The 17,435-nt window shown below is 42.3% G+C and overlaps 1 protein-coding gene across 1 annotated transcript in view; it reads right to left on the minus strand.

Moving 5' to 3' along the window:
- HYCC1 (hyccin PI4KA lipid kinase complex subunit 1) overlaps positions 1 to 7,687 on the minus strand; it is a 103,324-nt gene extending 95,637 nt beyond the window's left edge. The window contains exon 1 of the mRNA XM_004377445.2: positions 7,509 to 7,687. The gene's annotated coding sequence lies outside the window, so the exon portion shown is untranslated. The remainder of the gene's footprint in view (positions 1 to 7,508) is intronic.
- Positions 7,688 to 17,435: the final 9,748 nt, after the last annotated feature.

Below are 17,435 nucleotides of genomic sequence, written 5' to 3' on the forward strand. Positions count from 1 at the left end.
GTGGGAAAGCATATATCGCAAATTACTGGTTGTTTTGTCTCCCGCTGGACGCTCCGTGAGGCTGCTTTCTCGTACCCTGTTTGCTGGTCTCCGATAGGAGTCCAAGATGGTGGATCTGCGCTGCATCAGTTGGTAGGGGACCTCTGCATGAATCTCTCCTTGCTCTCCGTTCTCTGTCAGTTTTCTCACTCCATTGGGTGCTTGGCAGAGTTCTTTATCTCTTCATTTGATGTTTTAGGTTTCAGGACTGTTGTATCTCTGTTCGGCTTAGTTTTTCAGATCTTTGCTGTGGAGGGACGGCGTGGTGCTTCTGCCTAGAGTGCCATTTTGCCGTAACTCCCTAAAAAAACTTTTAAAATGTGTAGAACCCACATCTATCAAAAAGCTCATTGCTATAGAATTCATTCAAAATTATTATAAGGGCCTACATTTTCAACAATTAAAGTACTAGATAAATTATGATAAATCTATACGCTGGAATACTAGGCAGACATTGAAAATGGTGTGCTATATTGTGAAAGAATAATATTTTATTGACCCAGGAAAACATTCATAATCCTTTAAATGAACAAAAACTAGTGACTTCCTTAAAAAACAAAATATAGAACTACCATAAACCAAAAAATCAAACCAAACCCATTGCCGTCCAGTCAATTCTGACTCGTAGCAACCTCACTGGACAGAGTAGAACTGCCCCATAGGGTTTCCAAGGAGCGCTTGGTGGATTCAAACCTCCGCCCGTTTGGTTAGCAGCCGTAGCTCTTACCCACTACACCACCAGGGTTCCCAGAACTACTCGTTTCTCCTACTGGCTGAGTAGTATTCCACTGTATGTATGTACCACATTTTGTTTATCCATTCATCTGTTGATGAGCGTTTAGGTTGTTTCTACCTTTTGGCTAGTGTGAATAGTGCTGCAATGAACATTGCTGTACAAGTCTCTTTCTGAGTCTCTGCTTTCAAGTTTTTTGGGTATATACCTAGGAGTGGAATTGCTGGATCATATGGTAGAACTACATACTACTTAAATAAAACATGGTACATACATACAATGGAATACTACTCAGCCAGTAGGAGAAATGAAGTCTTGATATACGCTACCGCATGGATGGAGGTTGAAGACGTTATGCTGAGTGAAATAAGCTAATCACAAAATGACAAATATTGTATGATCTAACTTATATAAAAAGACAAGAAAGGTAAATGTACAGAGACCAAAATTTATTAGTGGTTACCAAGGGCAGGAGGGAAGGAAAAAGGGGTGTTAACGGTGACAGAAAAATCGCATTAATTAAGGGTAGGGTTGCGCAGCCGATTATTGTAATTGCAGTCAATAAGTTGTACAACTGCAAAAAGTTGAACTGGCAAAAGTATGTGATAGCTACATTTACAACAATGAAAAAAAAGACAAGAGAGTAACTGCTGAGGCTGCTTATGTATAACCAAACACCTCATGGGATTTTGTTCCTTGGTTTGGAGGTTTAGGGTCATGGTTTCATGGAACATCCCAGTTAATTAGTCTAATAACGTGTTTAGTGCCTCTGTTCTACCTCCTAGTTCCTTGTGTAGTGCCTGCAGTCTTAAAAGCTTGCAAATGGCCATCCAAGGCACAGCAATTGGTTTTTAGTCACCTGGAGCAACAAAGGAAGAAGGAGAGTTAGGATTAGGAGGAGATATGGAACGTTTGGCTAATTGCCTGAACAACTGCCCCCTTTTCCACGAGACCAGAAGAACTGGATGGTGCCTGGCTGCCATTACTGAACATTTTTACTAAAGATTCCATAGAAGAATCCTAACCAAAAGGGGAAAAATGTAGAAGAGAATTTCAAATTCTCATGGACTCCAGACTTTCTAGAGCCATAGAGAATGGATGAACCCCTGAAACTATTGCCCTGAGATAATCTTTAAACCTTAAACAAAAATAACCCCTGAAGTCATCTTAAAACCAAATAATAGTTTAGCTTAACTAGTATGAAAGGTCTGCCTTAAGCATTATGCTCTTTTAAGAACAATCTACACAGGATCAAAGTGACAACAGCAGCTCGAAAGATCAGATAGGAACCTTCAGGGGCAGTGAATTTATGTTAATGAAGGAGGAACAACTTAGAAAAGGAGAGTAAGAATTGTTGCACAACTTAAATAATGTAATCAATGTCACTAAATGGTACATGTAGAAACTGCTGAATTGGTGTATGTTTTGCTGTATATATTCTTAACAACAACAAAATAAAATTTAGAGAAAAAAAGCTAGTGACAAAACAGTAAATACAATATAGTTTTCTTTTGTTTTAAAAAAAAAAGAGGACATAAATACTTATTAAAACGGACCTATAATGATATTTTGGAGTCCTGGTGGTAAGTGGTCAAGAGCTCAGCTACTAACCAAAAGGTCAGCAGTTCAAATCCACCAGCTGCTCCTTGGAAACCCTATGGGGCAGTTCCACTCTGTCCTATAGGGTCACTATGAGTCGGAATTGACTTAACGGAAACGGGTGTGGTTTTATAATGATATTTAACTAAGTGTTAATAATGATTATCTCTGGGTGGAGTCATTATAAATGTTATTTATTATTTTTGTTTTCCTGAATTTTCCAAATTTCCTCCAATGATTATATATTATATTAGTAATTAAGAAAATACAGAATGTTTACAATATTGTTGTGACTATAGTAACAATAATATCCAAAATCATTCTACATTGATATTCCTACTCTTTTAGGCTGTACCAAAATTTGGAGTGACTTCCCTCTCTGGGTCAAATCATACTTTAATTCTTTAATCACAATGAAAGAAATTTTCAAAACTCTAGGAGACAATCAGCCTGAAGTTTCACTCCACCTTGCTTTACGATCAAGTACAATGCAAAATAATATTCAGATACTAGCCATTCTGCTCTCAGCCCCCTGCCAGGTGAGAGTCAAGGTTGAGGAGCAAGTCCTGGACCTTAGAACAAATATGGCTCAGGTTTTATCTACATTCAAACCCTGATGCAGAAACAAAAAAAAGAGGTGGAGGGGGAGCACAGTCATTATCCTTCTCAGGATAGAAAATATGGTCCTTAGACAACTGCTAATCACAACTCTTCTCTGTCTTATTTGGGAGCCAGAGGAATGATTTTCTGCTCCAATGTATTTATAAGGCATATATCCAAAAACAAGCAAGCAGGATTTCTTCTGAGCAAAGATGCTTTAAATAGGAGATTTTCAAGTGTCCTCTTCATCAGTGCAGATACGCAGGCTAACTCTGAGATGGCCAAAAGATTCTGGCAGTATTTTGCTCTCAACAATAATCGATAGTCAAACTGTTGATTCCGTCTGCTCCCCTCCAAAAACACAAAGCATTACAAGGTGGTGCAAGGATCTCAGGCTCCATTCATGGGGTTTTCCATTTCCAACTGAGGGGCATCCATTTTCATAACAGAGGGGCAGTGGTGTTTCAGTGGTAAAATTCTCACCTTCCATGTGGAAGACCCAGGTTTGATTCCCAGCCAATGCACCTCAAGCACAGCCACCATCTACCAGTGGAGGCTTTCATGTTACTATGATACTGGTTTCAGTGGAGCTTGCAGGCTAAGACAGACTAGGAAGAAAGGCCTGGAGACCTACTTTGGAAAAATCACCAGTGAAAACCTATAGATCACAGTGGTCCGATACTGTTGTGCATTGGGTCGCCATGAGTCAGGGGCAACATGACAGCAGCCAACAATTTTCTGTGAGAGATGTTGCTTCCTGAATTATCTTCCTTCCTTACTAGTCTAAAGCTCTGAATTCTTCAGGGACTTAGTTCCAACAATTATCCCATCTTTCCTCAATCTCTTCCTTCCTACTCCCTACCTCATTTCCTTACGCATGTAAACAAGCATAACATTCCTTCAACCTTTATGCCTCTGAATTGTTTTTAATCATGCCTGCATATTGGAATTACCTTGAGGAACTTTAAAAAATACTGATGTAATTAATCTATAGTAACAGAAAGTATATTAGTGGTTGCTAGGTGATGGAAGGGAGGGATTACAAAGGGGCACAAGGAAACTTTTGGAGTGATGGATATGTTCATTACCTTTATAGTGGTGATAGTTTTACAAATGTAAACATATGTCAAAGATATTAAACTGTACACTTTAAATATGTATACCTTATTATATGCCAATTATTCTTCAGTAAAGCTGTTGAAATAAATACTGATGACTGGGTCTCACTTCCCAAATTGTTTATGGGAGTTTCCCTTGGGATTCAGGATTCTCAAAGGCTCCACAGACGATTGTAAATATGCAGCCAAGATTGAGAACCACTGCTCTATAGCTATCATTCTCTCCCTTCTTCTTCACTTCAGTTTTCTTGAAAAGCCTCACTCAAATATCTCTATTACCACCAGTTTTTTTTCCAACATTTTTAAGACTGGGTTCTGAACCAGTACTCAACTAACCCTGTACTTGCTAAACTCACCTACAGACTCAAGACAGATCTATCGGTCACTGGAGTCCTCTCCTTACCTGACATCTCAGTTACAACAGTCAAAACTGTTAACCCTTCCCCTCCATCTTAAAAGTCTCTCCACCCTTGGCATCTCTCCTGACGTTCCTCCTACCTTTCCAACTACTACTCTTCTATCTCTTTCAGACTATTCTTCTACCTATTTCTGTTATTTGTCAGAGTCAGTTCTCTGGCTATTGCTTTTATCATTTTGAAGGGCTTCCCCGAATCATTTCAGCCATAACCAAATCAATACAGCTGCAGTTCAACCACCAATCTTCTCCCTAATCCTGGTTTCCTTTATAAATTCCACATCCATAGATTCAAACACCGATCTACAGCTTCACCTGAATGTTCTACAGATTACCTAAATTCAAAAAATCCAAAACAGAGCTTGTCATCTTTCCTTTATTTATATTTTCTTCATTTCCAATCAATGGAACCAAGCCAAAACCTCAGAGTCCTGATTCCTCCCTTCTTTCTTTCTATAAATGACCAGGACCTATTGAATTCTACCTCATTCTGCCATAGTGAGGATATAAAATATAAATCCAGTAAACAGCTCCTCATCTATCACCTTTAATTCCAATCCCTTTAGCTAAGGATACAACAGGCTGGTGTGGCCCTCTGCTATCCTCACTCTCCTCTGTCCTTATTTCCCATCATTTGCCTATCTAAAGCCTGCATTCAACTCATGTCAATACCAGCAGCTCTCTAAACTTCCCTGGTTTCCCATACTTCCTTGCATTCTCACATATTATATCCTCCTGCTGGAAAGTTCTTCACTAACTTCTTGCACTTGGCAAAACTGTATCATCCTTCAAAATTCTGCTGTGCACCACCCATTTGCAAGCTGGGTTATCCATTGCTGTCGAGTTGAGTCAATTCCAACTCATAGTGACCCTATAGGACAGAGTAGAACTGCCCCATAGGGTTTCTAAGGAACAGCTGGTGGATTTGAACTGCTGACCTTTGGGTTAGCAGCCTGAGCTCTTAACCACTGTGCCACCAGGGCTCCTAGACATTTCTTAATCTGCACTCCCTTACTACACAATGCATATCTCTCTATTCACACTTTTCACACTGTATTGTAATTGTTACTTTACTTGAAGGTCTTGAATATAAAGATTTTTAAAGATCTCTTAAGATTCATTACGAAATAATTATTAGGCAATATGATCCTGAATAATGCAGTTGACTATAAGATACATTTAAACGCTGGTTGTCACAACTACGCTACTCTAAAAAATGCAACCAAAAGCAGATCTCATAAAAATAGAAATACAACAAAGAAAGGAAGCACAGCAGGGATAACACATGGACCCGGCCAATGCCTCACCCGGTGTCCATATCCAGATGCTGTTAATGCTAATAATCAAGAATGTTCATAAACCAGCTATGGTAATATTTTTAGTAAATCAAAGAAGGATAAAATGAGCCAAAATCAGGATTTGTTTTTGTGATGGTTTCCTCCCTTGCCACTTTGTTTAAATGAATACTTGAATAACCGATTTTTGAAGCTATTATAGGTCAAAAAACCCAAAACCAAGCCCGTCGCTGTTGAGTTGATTCCGACTCACAGTGACCCTATAGGACAGAGTAGAATCTCCCCCATAAGGTTTGCAAGGAGTGGCTGCTGGATTTGAACTGCTGACCTTTTGGTTAGCAGCAGAGCTCTTACCCAATGAGCTAACAGGGCTCCAAGCAGACCTTAAAAGAGGATTTTTTTTTCTTGCCTTTCCCTACACTTCAAAAATATGGTCCTTTGGACTGAATATTCATCTTGAAAAACTTAAAATGTGTTAAGGGGGAAAAAAATGCTTAGAAATGGGGCAAGAGGTACTTGGATGTTAGAAGCAAAATGTTCTTACGGAAAACAAGCCTCCCAGGACTATCACATTGACTCAAGGTTACAACCAATCCTTATGACTTCATTCAGATAAGAATTCAAAAGCTGAAAACTTTGAATTCTAAAATGTTATATTAACCAAAGAGGTGGCATACCTGCTCCAAAAACCACTGCGTAAACCAAAGGACAAATAATTTGCAGACGGGCAGCTTGGCCCTACTGCCTGTGTAGTCTCTAAGATAAGTAGTGGCTGCCACTGGAACAAACCCCCCCTACCTGAAGAGTGGAGCTGCTGCGAGGCGTGTAATACTGTATTTATCAGAGAACTGATTCTGTGCAGTAGGAATCCGCTAGGGCAAAATTAAAATCATTCAGGAATGTGTCAACTCTTAGGATACAAAGCGGACATGTACGCGCTCAAGGGCAGATATACAGTTCGGCTGAAGCATGCTTAAACTCTCAACTTGGGGTCTTTTAATGCAACCATTTTCGGATAAAACCCCGATGATTTTCGAGTATGCTAAAATCAGCCCTGGGAGAGGAATAACTCATAAAAAGAAGGGGGCAACGGCTGCAGGGGGGATCACCAGTGTAATAACCAAGGAAGGAATCGTGGCTGCTTTCTGAATTTCTGCCCCGTGCGGGACCGAACACGGAGGCGAATACTGCTTCCAAAAAGGAGGGGGGTCGGCAGTGACCTTTTTGGCCACCAGACTGGACCAATAGCAGTAGCCTCGCTGGGAAAGAGACGGAGCATCAGCTGCAGTAGGGTGGGGGGCCCCCACATCTAGAACCAACCCGCAAAGGGGCTGCGGGTCGGGCCAAGGCAGAAGCTCCTGGGTCACGCCCGGAGGCTGGACCGCTCCTCGCTGGGAAGGAGAAAGACCCAAATCCGCGCACCCGGGTGACAAAGCTGCCGCCGCCTAGGCAGCAGGCGGGCTGTGCCCAACTTCGGGGCGAGAAGCCGTCGGCCGCAGCCCGCCCGGCCACCCGCGATCCCCGACCGCCCCAGCGCCGCCTCGCTGCGCCTCGCGCGGGAGCCGTTACCCACAACGGAGCCTTAGCCCCGGGGACAAAGTCCCGGTCCCCCTGCCCGCCGCCGCCTCGCCCCAGCTCCTCCCCGACAAAAAAGTTATCGTTCGCCGCCGCCCGGGGGGGCCCGGCGTGGGTCACTCGGCCGGACTCACCAGAGCGGCTCCCCAACTTTCACCTACAGAACCTCGACTTGTCCGGCTCGCAGCGACAGCGACGGCGGCTGCTCTGCTATCTCCCGAGTAGCAGCACTACCTGCCCCCCTTCTTCCTAGTAGAACGGGCCCCGGCGAGCCATCTTCCCCCTCCGCTCACTGACTGACAGCCCAACCCGAAGAGGCGCCGCTGCCGCCAGCCACTCTGACAGGCACTAGCAGGGACCCATCCCCAGGCAGCCAACCACCACCGGCCCACGACAGTTCGGCCTATCGCCGTCCTCTGGGGTGGGACCAGAACAACTTCTCCACCAATGAGAATCTTTAGCTGCTAGACCTGGGGCGGAGCCATGAGTGGCCGCCGGCCGGTTGTGGGCGTGGTCTGAGCAGTGGGTATGGTGGGGCGCCCGCGGGGGAGATGATTGACTGTAGGGTTGTGGCGGCCACTTTGCAATAGAGATCAGTGAAGGTATTTTAGTCTGAGCTGTTACAGTTTGGGCTGTCTCAGAAGATATTGACCTTACGCAGTGATGTAAACTATAATCACAGAAGAGAAACAAATTGTTTTATTTTCTTACACCAAAAAAAGAAAAAACCCAAACCCGTTGCCCTCGAGTTGATTCCGACTCATAGAGACCCTATAGGACAGAGTAGAACTGCCCCACAGGGTTTCCAAGGAGCGGCTGGTGGATTCAAACTGCCAGCCTCCAGCCTTAGAACTTAACCACTAAGCCACCAGGGCTCCAATTTCTTCGACAGGAGGACTTATGCCCCAGTAATTCCGTTCACCCCCACACATCTGTCAGTTTGTCATACTGTAGGGGCTTGCATGTTGCTTTGATGCTGGAAGCTATGCCACCATTATTCAAATACCAGCAGGGTCAGCCATGGTGTACAGGTTTCAGCTGAGCTTCCAGACTAAGACAGACTAAGAAGAAGGACCTGGTCGTCTACTTCTGGAAAAAATTAGCCAGTGAAAACCTTATGGATAGCAGTGGAACATTGTCTGATATAATGCCGGAAGATGACCCCCTCCGGTTGGAAGGCACTCAAAATACCACTGCGGAACAGCTGCCTCCTCAAAGTAGAGTCGACCTTAATGATGTGGTTGGATTCAAGAGTTTGGGGCTTTCATTTCTGATGTGGCAGACTCAGAATGAGAAGAAACAGCTGCAAATCAATAATCAGAACATGGAATGTATGAAGTATGAATCTAGGAAAATTGGAAATCGTCAAAAATGAAATGGAATGCATAAACATTGATATCCTAGGCATCGGTGAGCTGAAAGGGACTGGTATTGGCCATTTTGAATCAGACAGTCATATGGTCTACTATGTTGAGAATGACAAATCAAAGAGGAATAGCGTCAGAGTCACCACCAAAAAGAACATTTCAAGATCTATCCTGCAGTACAACGCTGTCAGTGATAGGATAATATCCATATGCCTACAAGGAAAACCAGTTAATTCAAATTTACCCATCAACCACTAAAGCCAAAGGTGAAGAAACTGAAGATTTTTATCAACTTCTGCAGTCTGAAATTGATCAGACATGCAATCAAGATGCATTGATAATTACTGGTGATTGGAATGTGAAAGTTGGAAACAAAGAAGAAGGATGGGTAGTTGGAAAATATGGCCTTGGTGATAAAAACGATGCCAGAGATCGCATGATAGAATTTTGCAAGACCAGACTTCTTCATTGCAAATACCTTTTTCCAACAACATAAACTGCGACTATACACGTGGACTTCACTGGATGGAATACAAAGGAATCAAATTGACTACATCTGTGGAAAGAGATAATGGAAAAGCTCAATATCATCTGTTAGAACAAGGCCAGGGTCTGACTGCAGAACAGACCATCAATTGCTTATCTGCAAGTTCAAGTTGAAGCTGAAGAAAATTAGAACAAGTCCACGACTGCCAAAGTACGACCTTGAGTATATCCCACCTGAATTTAGAAATCATCTCAAAAATAGATTTGACATACTGAACACTAATGACCAAAGACCAGATGAGTTGACATCAAGGACGTCATACATGAAGAAAGCAAGAGGTCATTAAAAAGACAGGAAAGAAAGAAAAGACCAAAATGGATGTCAGAAGAGACTCAAAACTTGCTCTTGAATGTCCAGTATGTAAAGCAAGTGGAAGAAATGGTGAAGTAAAAGAGCTGAACAGAAGATTTCAAAGGGTGGCTCGAGAAGACAAAGTAAAGTATTATAATGACATGAGCAAAGACCTAGAGTTAGAAAACCAAAGGGGAAGAACACGCTCAGCAGTTCTCAACCTGAAAGAACTGAAGAAAAACAAATTTGTCTTGGAAGAAGTACAGCCAGAATACTCCTTAGCAGCGAGGACGGTGAGACTTCGTCTCACATACTTTGGACATGTTATCAGGAGGAACCAATCCCTGGAGAATGACATCATGCTTGGTAAAGTAGGGGATCAGTGAAAAAGAGGAAGACCCTCAGTGAGATGGATTGACACAGTGGTTGCAACAATGGGCTCAAGCATAACAACAATCATGAGGATGGCCTAGGAGGGGGCAGTGTTTCATTTTTGTTGTGCATAGGGTCACCATGAATCAAAACCAACTCAATGGTACCTAACAACAACAACAACAATTCTATTCACAAGAATTTATCAAAATCTTATCAAATCCCAGGAGAAAAAAATGTATATTTTTGCAAATAGTAGTAAAAACTCTTCCCATCTTTGTAGACCACTGCTTTTGGCCTTAGCCTGGAAAAAGCAAAACATAATTCCCCAAGTTTCTTCTCATGGGCTGGTTTTTTTCTCCATCTTTCCCTCCCTATCCTCCCAAACACATACTAAATATTTTGTGTAACAACTAAGAATCCCAGCACATCTGAACTAGCTCCTGCATATAGTCCCTCTGTTTTTGACCTTTTTAACATGACGAACAAATAACAAGGAGAAGATATATTACTTGATATCAAAAGGGTATCAAACAAATTCAGATAATCACTGGGGCAGATTGACAAAACAATTACCATTCCCCTTCCAGGAAGGTAGCCAGATTAATAAGTAATAACAAAATACAGTGAGGAGGACAACAGAACTAGGTTCAATGAGCAAACACAGAAGAAAGGAGTGTGTTTAGGAAAGTCAGGGAACTGTGCAAGGAAAATGATGATTGAGTTGGATTTTGAAAGGTAGATAGGAGTTAGAAAAGAAAATCAAAGGGCATTTCAAGAAGAGGAAACAGCATGTTCAAAGGCATGGGGCTGTGAAAGGGCACTGCATGGCTGAGGAGCATTGAGAAAGCTGGTGGCGCTGAAAGGTGAGAAGCAGCCAAAAACTTGGCTAGAACAAAAGGTTGAGATGAGAGTTTAAAAGGCTTTAAGAGTGACCAGTGCTGTCCAACAGAGATGTCCAACAGAGATGTTCAACAGAGCTGCAATGATGGGAATAGTCTATATCTATGTTATCAATATGGTAACCACCAGTTACATGCAGCTATTGAGCACTGAAAATATGGCCAGTGTTACTGAGGAACTCAATTGAACACTAATGACCAAAGACCAGATGAGTTGTAGGATGACATCAAGGACATCATACATGAAGAAAGCAAAAGGTAATTAATTAAAAAGAAAGAAAAGACCAAAATGGATGTCAGAAGAGACTATGAAACTTACTCCTGAATGTACAGCAGCTAAAGGAAAAAATGAAGTCAAAGAGTTGAACAGAAGATTTCAAAGGGCAGCTAGAGAAGACAAAATAAAGTATTATAACGAAATGTGCAAAGACCTGGAGATAGAAAAACCAAAAGAGAAGAACATGCTCAGCATTTCTGAAGCTGAAAGAACTGAAGAAAAAATTCAGACCTTGAGTTGCAGTAGTGAAGGATTCTATGGGCAAAAAAATAAATGACCCAGGAAGCATCAAAAGAAGATAGAAGGAATACGCAGAGTCATTATACCAAAAAGAATTGGTCAACATTCAACCATTTCAGGAGGTAACACGTCGTCAAGAACTGATGGTACTGAAGGAAGAAGCCCAAGCCGCACTGAAGACATTGGCAAAACTCAAGGCTCCAGAAATTGACAGAATACCAACTGAAATGTTTCAACAAACAGATACAACACAGGAAGTGCTCACTTTCTATGCCAAGAAATTTGGAAGACAGCTACCTGGCCAACTGACTGAAACAGCTCCATATTCATGCCCACTCCAAAGAAAGGTGATCTGATGGAATGTGGAAATTATCGAACAATATGATTAATACCACTTACAAGTAAAATTATGCTGAAGATAATTCAAAAATGGTTGCAGCAGTACACCAGTAGGGAACTGCCAGAATTTCAAGCCAGATTCAGAAGAGGATGTGGAATGAGGGATATCATTGCTGATATCAGACAGATCCTGGCTGAAAGCAGAGAATACCAGAAAGGTGTTTACCTGGGTTTTACTGACTATGCAAAGGCATTCAACTGTGTGGATCATAACAAATCATGGATAACATTGCAAAGAATGGGAATTCCAGAACACTCAATTGTGCACATGAGGAACCTATACATAGACCAAAAGGCAGTCGTTCAAACAAAAGAAAAGGATACTGTGTGGTTAAAATCAGGATAAGTGTGCTGTCAGTCTTGTATTCTTTCACCATACTTAATCAGTCTGTATGCTGAGCAAATAATCTGAGAAGCTGGACTATATGAAGAAGAATACGGCATCAGGATTGGAGGAAGACTCATTAACAACTTGCAATACGCAAATGACACAACCTTGCTTGCTGAAAGTGAAGAGGACTTGAAGCACTTACTGATGAAGATCGAAGACTGCAGCCTTCAACATGGATTACACCTCAACATAAAGAAAGCAAAAATCCTCACAACTGGACCAATAAGCAACATCATGATAAACGGAGAAAATACTGAAGTTGTTAAGGATTTCATTTTGCTTGGATCCACAATCAACACCCATGGATGCAGCAGTCAAGAAAACAAGCGACCTATTGCACTGGGCAAATCCACGGCAAGAGACCTCCTTTAAGTGTTAAAAAGCAAAGATATCACCCTGAGGACTAAGGTTCACCTGACCCAAGCCATGTTGTTTTCAATCTTCATATGCATGCCAAAACTGGACAATGAATAAAAAAGACTGAAGATAAATTGATGCATTTGAATTATAGTGTTGGCAAAGAATATTGACTATACCATGGACTGTTAGAAAAATGAACAAATCTGTCTTGGAAGAAGTACAACCAGAATGTTCCTTAGAAGCAAGGATAGTAAGACTTCCTCTCATTTACTTTGGACGTGTTTTCAGGAGGGACCAAACTCTGGAGAAGGACATCATGTATGGTAAAGTAGAGGGTCAGAGAAAGAGAGGAAGACCCTCAATGAGATGGATTGACACAGTGGCTGCAACAATGGGCTCAAGCATAACAATGATTGTGAAGATGGCACAGGACCGAGCAGTGTTTCCTTCTGCTGTGCGTGGGGTGCATGAGTCACAACTGACTCGATGGCGCCTAACAACAACCACATAGGCAATAAAGGACCAGCAGAAGCTTTTAATCATGCGGACAACATGACGAGGTTTCTTTTAAAGGGTGAGAATTCTAAAAGCTTTGCAGAGGGTGTCTGTTCTCTTTCAAGGGAATCTTGAGAGGTCAAACCATGACACAGGTGAGGGACCAGCACGATAATTTAGATCCTGGCCAGGGGAAATGTTTACCCAAAGGAATAGGGACAGGACATCTTAGAAAACACAAGCAGTCAAAACCCAAGAAGCTAAATTCTGCCATCAAATCCTGGAGGGAAGGAGAGTGGGGCCAGAGAGGGCTAGAAGGCCAAGGGGTCAGCTAGATCATAAAATGAAAAGAGAAGCAAGAGTGGCAAGTTTTACTGGTAATACATACATGCTCAGTTTTATTGGTCATTGTCCCTATGGGTCACCAATGTGTTGGCCTGATTTAATGGGGTGGGGAATCTGTGGCATGAAGTCCCGTAAGGACCAGGGCAAGATTTCAGGAGAGCTGAAGTCCTGAACCACACCTATGGAAGTGAGTATGGAAGGGTGGGGCAAGTACTTATCAACTTCCTACACTGCAAGACACTCAGCTTGTAAAGGACAAATAAATACTACAAGCTTACAGCAGGATAACCAATAGGTGAAAGGTTAAGCAAAGATTAGAGGAATTGTTCAATGCAACAATAGAAGAAATGACACAAGGCAGTGCATAATTGATTCATTATCCAAATTATTTTCTAGGCAATAGCTGCTGTGTGAGTTCAGAGGAAGGGGCCAGCCCTCCAGTCAAGGGTGGTCAAGAAAGGCTTCATGAAGTAGGTAAAAACTGAGCTGCATCTTGAAAAATGGGAAGGAATTTGAATCAGAGAAAATGTGTGAGAAGGAAACTCCTGGAATGCCTGGAAAAAGAGCTGTAGAGCAGAAGCACAGCAATGTTCAGAGGGCATGGGAGGCCATTTGGGCAAAGCAGAGGGCCTGCATAATGAGAAAAGGAGCCTGGCAAGCTAGGTACGGGATAAATAACAGACGGCTCCAACATTCAAATTATCTCCTTTTGCATGGTGACTCGCAGCCCTGTGTGCTCGCTAGAACCAGTTAGGATACCTTTCAAAGATATCAGGACCTGAACCACAATCCACACCAAATAAATCAGAAAAGTTGGGTGTGGAGCCCGGGTGTAGGATTTATTTTAAAGCCCCCCAAGTGATTCTAATATTCACCCGGGCTTGAAAACAGGGGAGTGACATTATGACATTTTACTAATGCTAAATCAGGACTGTGCATAGGATGGATTGAGTGGAGAGAGACTAAAAGTTGCCTAAGTATATTTATATATAATTTGTTTACTTCTTAGAAAAAGACAGGAAGTATCTTACTGCGGGACTTCACTTCCTGTTTTACAGTGGTAAGATGATACAGAAGTCAATTTGGGTTAAGTCTTCCTTTAAAAGCACAAATTTATGTTTGTAATCCACTCTCTTTCCATCACATTTTGTGCATATAAAAATAATTTCCAACAACAACAGTCTAAAGTTAACTATTGTGCATAAGCATTTATATTTTAGCAGCAAATCACCAGGAAAAAGCCTAAGAGAACATTCTGTTTCAAAAGGGAAATGCTTTTAACCTACTTTATGAAAGTCAGAATATTTCAGACCTTTCTACCCCTCTTTGCTAGTCTCTGATATCCATAGGTGCAATTCTATATTAACTATTAAAATTCGTTTATCTTTTTGTAAATAAGTTTATAAAAAGGCCAACTGAACATTATGAAACATAAACATTTTCCCTATGATACTAAATTTCAGGAACTTAAAAAAATATTTAGCTCAAATATATTTCTCTTAAAGGCAGCTGAAAACAGCTAGGTAACATGAGTATTTTAAATGAAGGAGTCAGGAGAATTTTTTCTTGAACAAAACATGAAAAATATCTAGAGGTAAATATATTTAAATGTATTAAAAGCAAACAAAAAAAATCAAAACAGAAGGAATGTGCCTGAGAGGTCATTCAAGGGGCCTGCTGTAAAAACAGCTTGGGTACAGTGTCTGACCTCCTCCAACCCTATAAGAGGAAAGGAGAACCAAGATCAATAGCCCAAGGCTGATTCCTATGAGGTGGAGGTCAGACACACCTCATCTCTCTGCCATCTCTGCCATTTCTGACACCAACCGTCCCTTCCACAGTACTCTCTACCGGGTTCAATAATTCATTGCAATGGCCACACAGAACTCACAGACTATACTCGCAATTATGGGGTTTATTAGGGAAGTAACAGTTACAATTCAGGCTCAGGAACACTCAAGATACAATTCTTCCATCAGGATACCCTCTTCCCAGCCGTGCTCACAGGCACGCCCCGCCCTGGCGCTCAGTCTCTGCCCAAAGGCACTCATCTTTTTCCTCTCTATGGGCCAGGAAGCCTACCACACTGTCTCCTGCTGCCCGGTCTCTGCTGCTGGGTCTCTCCTGCTGATCTCTCCTTCCTTGCTGGTGCTGGGCTCCTCCTCTCTGCTCTGGAATTGGTTCTCTTTTAAGGCAAAACTGACCAATCCCCTTGGTAGGCCACAATTACCCTTTCACACAATCACCTGGGTGGGAGTTACAAGACCTCAGCTAGAAGGGCCACACACAAAAATAATTAATCGCACCACTCCTGCCATGCACCGGGTCTGCTTCTATGGAAACTACACCAGCCAGCACCCCTAGTTGTGACAGCAGCCAGAGCCATGATCTGTGACACAGCCTCCTTCACAGAGCAATATAACCTGACGGCAGCCAAGTCTGAAAGGTGACCTGACAGGAACACTCTACCCAAAGATGACAATGACTACCTATATACCCATTCTTCTTCAGGAATGTGAACTGGAAATAGAAAGACAAAATCAATCACTAGGTGGTAGGAGCAGAAACAAAAAGTCAGGCAATAGGAAGAAGCCCTCAGACGCCATAAGAGAGGCAAGTTATAAGTCAACTGAAGCCATTAGGTAGAGAAGAAACATAAAAAGTAGAGGGAGAAGAAATGAGTAACAAAGGAGCAGCAGAAGTAGAGACATAGCAGAACAAGTCACTGTAATAAAGATGGGGATCGATAAAGTCCTCTGTTGAGGGGACAATGAGATAACCAACCCATTTTCTATAGCTGCACTGAATCACTCTAGCTCCCACTGTTTGCATCCAACATCTGTGAGCCCAACTGCAGCTCTTCCCCAGAGTCCCATAAGATTCCCATTTTACTCGTAATGGAAAGATGAGCCATTCCATACCTAAGGTATTCTAAGTAAATTTTTGTACCTTCCACCCTGTATCCATCTATAAGTAGACTTCTAGATTCATGTAGTTAGAAGACCAACTGAAAGAAGCTGGACCAGTTTCATATTGTGAAGAGAACCTTATCCTCAGGGGCATAGGGAGGTATCTTAGTCATCTAGTGCTGCTATAACAGAGATACCACAAGTGGATGGCTTTAACAAAGAGAAATTTATTTTCTCACAGTCTAGCAGGCTAGAAGTCCAAATTCAGGTTGTCAGCTTCAGGGGAAGGCTTTCTCTCTGTGTGGCTCTGGAGGAAGTTCCTTGTCATTAGTCTGCTCTTGGTCTGGGAGCACCTCGGTGCAGGAACCTTAGGTCCAAAGGATGCGCTCTGCTCCTGGTTCTACTTTCTTGGTGGTAAGAGGTCCCACCTCTCTGCTTGCTTCCCTTTCCTTTTATCTCTGAAGAGTTTCCCAGAGAAACTCCCTTTACATTGCATCAGGGATGTGACCTGGGTAAGGGTGTTACAATCCCACCCTAATCCTCTTTACCATGAAATTACAATCACAAAGTGGAGGACAACCACGTAATACTTGAATCATGGCCCAGCCAAACTGATACACACATTTTTTGGGGGACGTAATTCAATCCAAGACAGGAGGGTACCAGGAGCAATCTCTAAGTTGGAGCCCGCCCACCCCTGCAATCTGAGTGTTCAGAAGAATCTCTAAATTGCCCCCCCTCCCCAGTTTCAAAATGAATAGATGTTGATAGCAGCGACGCGTCAGCAGAAATGCCTTCCCCCCTCTTGGCCGGCTGCCACAGTCAGGCACTTTTCGTATTTGTGGTGCCTCGGGATGTCATTCTACGCCTCGTCTGGCGCTTCCTGGGACTTGCACATGGGGGCAATTGCCCCCTCTTCCCCACCTAAATTCCTGGTTATCCTGCAAGCTTGGTTATAACATTTTTCAAGAATAACATAGCTAACACTGAGCTTCTGTCAAGGGTGAGGGAAAAATTTGGAAACGGTGATGGTTGAACCACACGATAAACATAATTGTCACTGAATTGTGTTTGCGAAGAATGCTGAAATGGCACATGCTTTGTTACACATATAGTTTAGGTTAGGTCAGTTTAGGTTAGGTTAGGTTAGGTTAAGTTAGGTGCCA

Source organism: Trichechus manatus, unplaced genomic scaffold (assembly GCF_000243295.1).
Source record: "Trichechus manatus latirostris isolate Lorelei unplaced genomic scaffold, TriManLat1.0 scaffold00050, whole genome shotgun sequence".
NCBI classification, from domain to species: domain Eukaryota; kingdom Metazoa; phylum Chordata; class Mammalia; order Sirenia; family Trichechidae; genus Trichechus; species Trichechus manatus.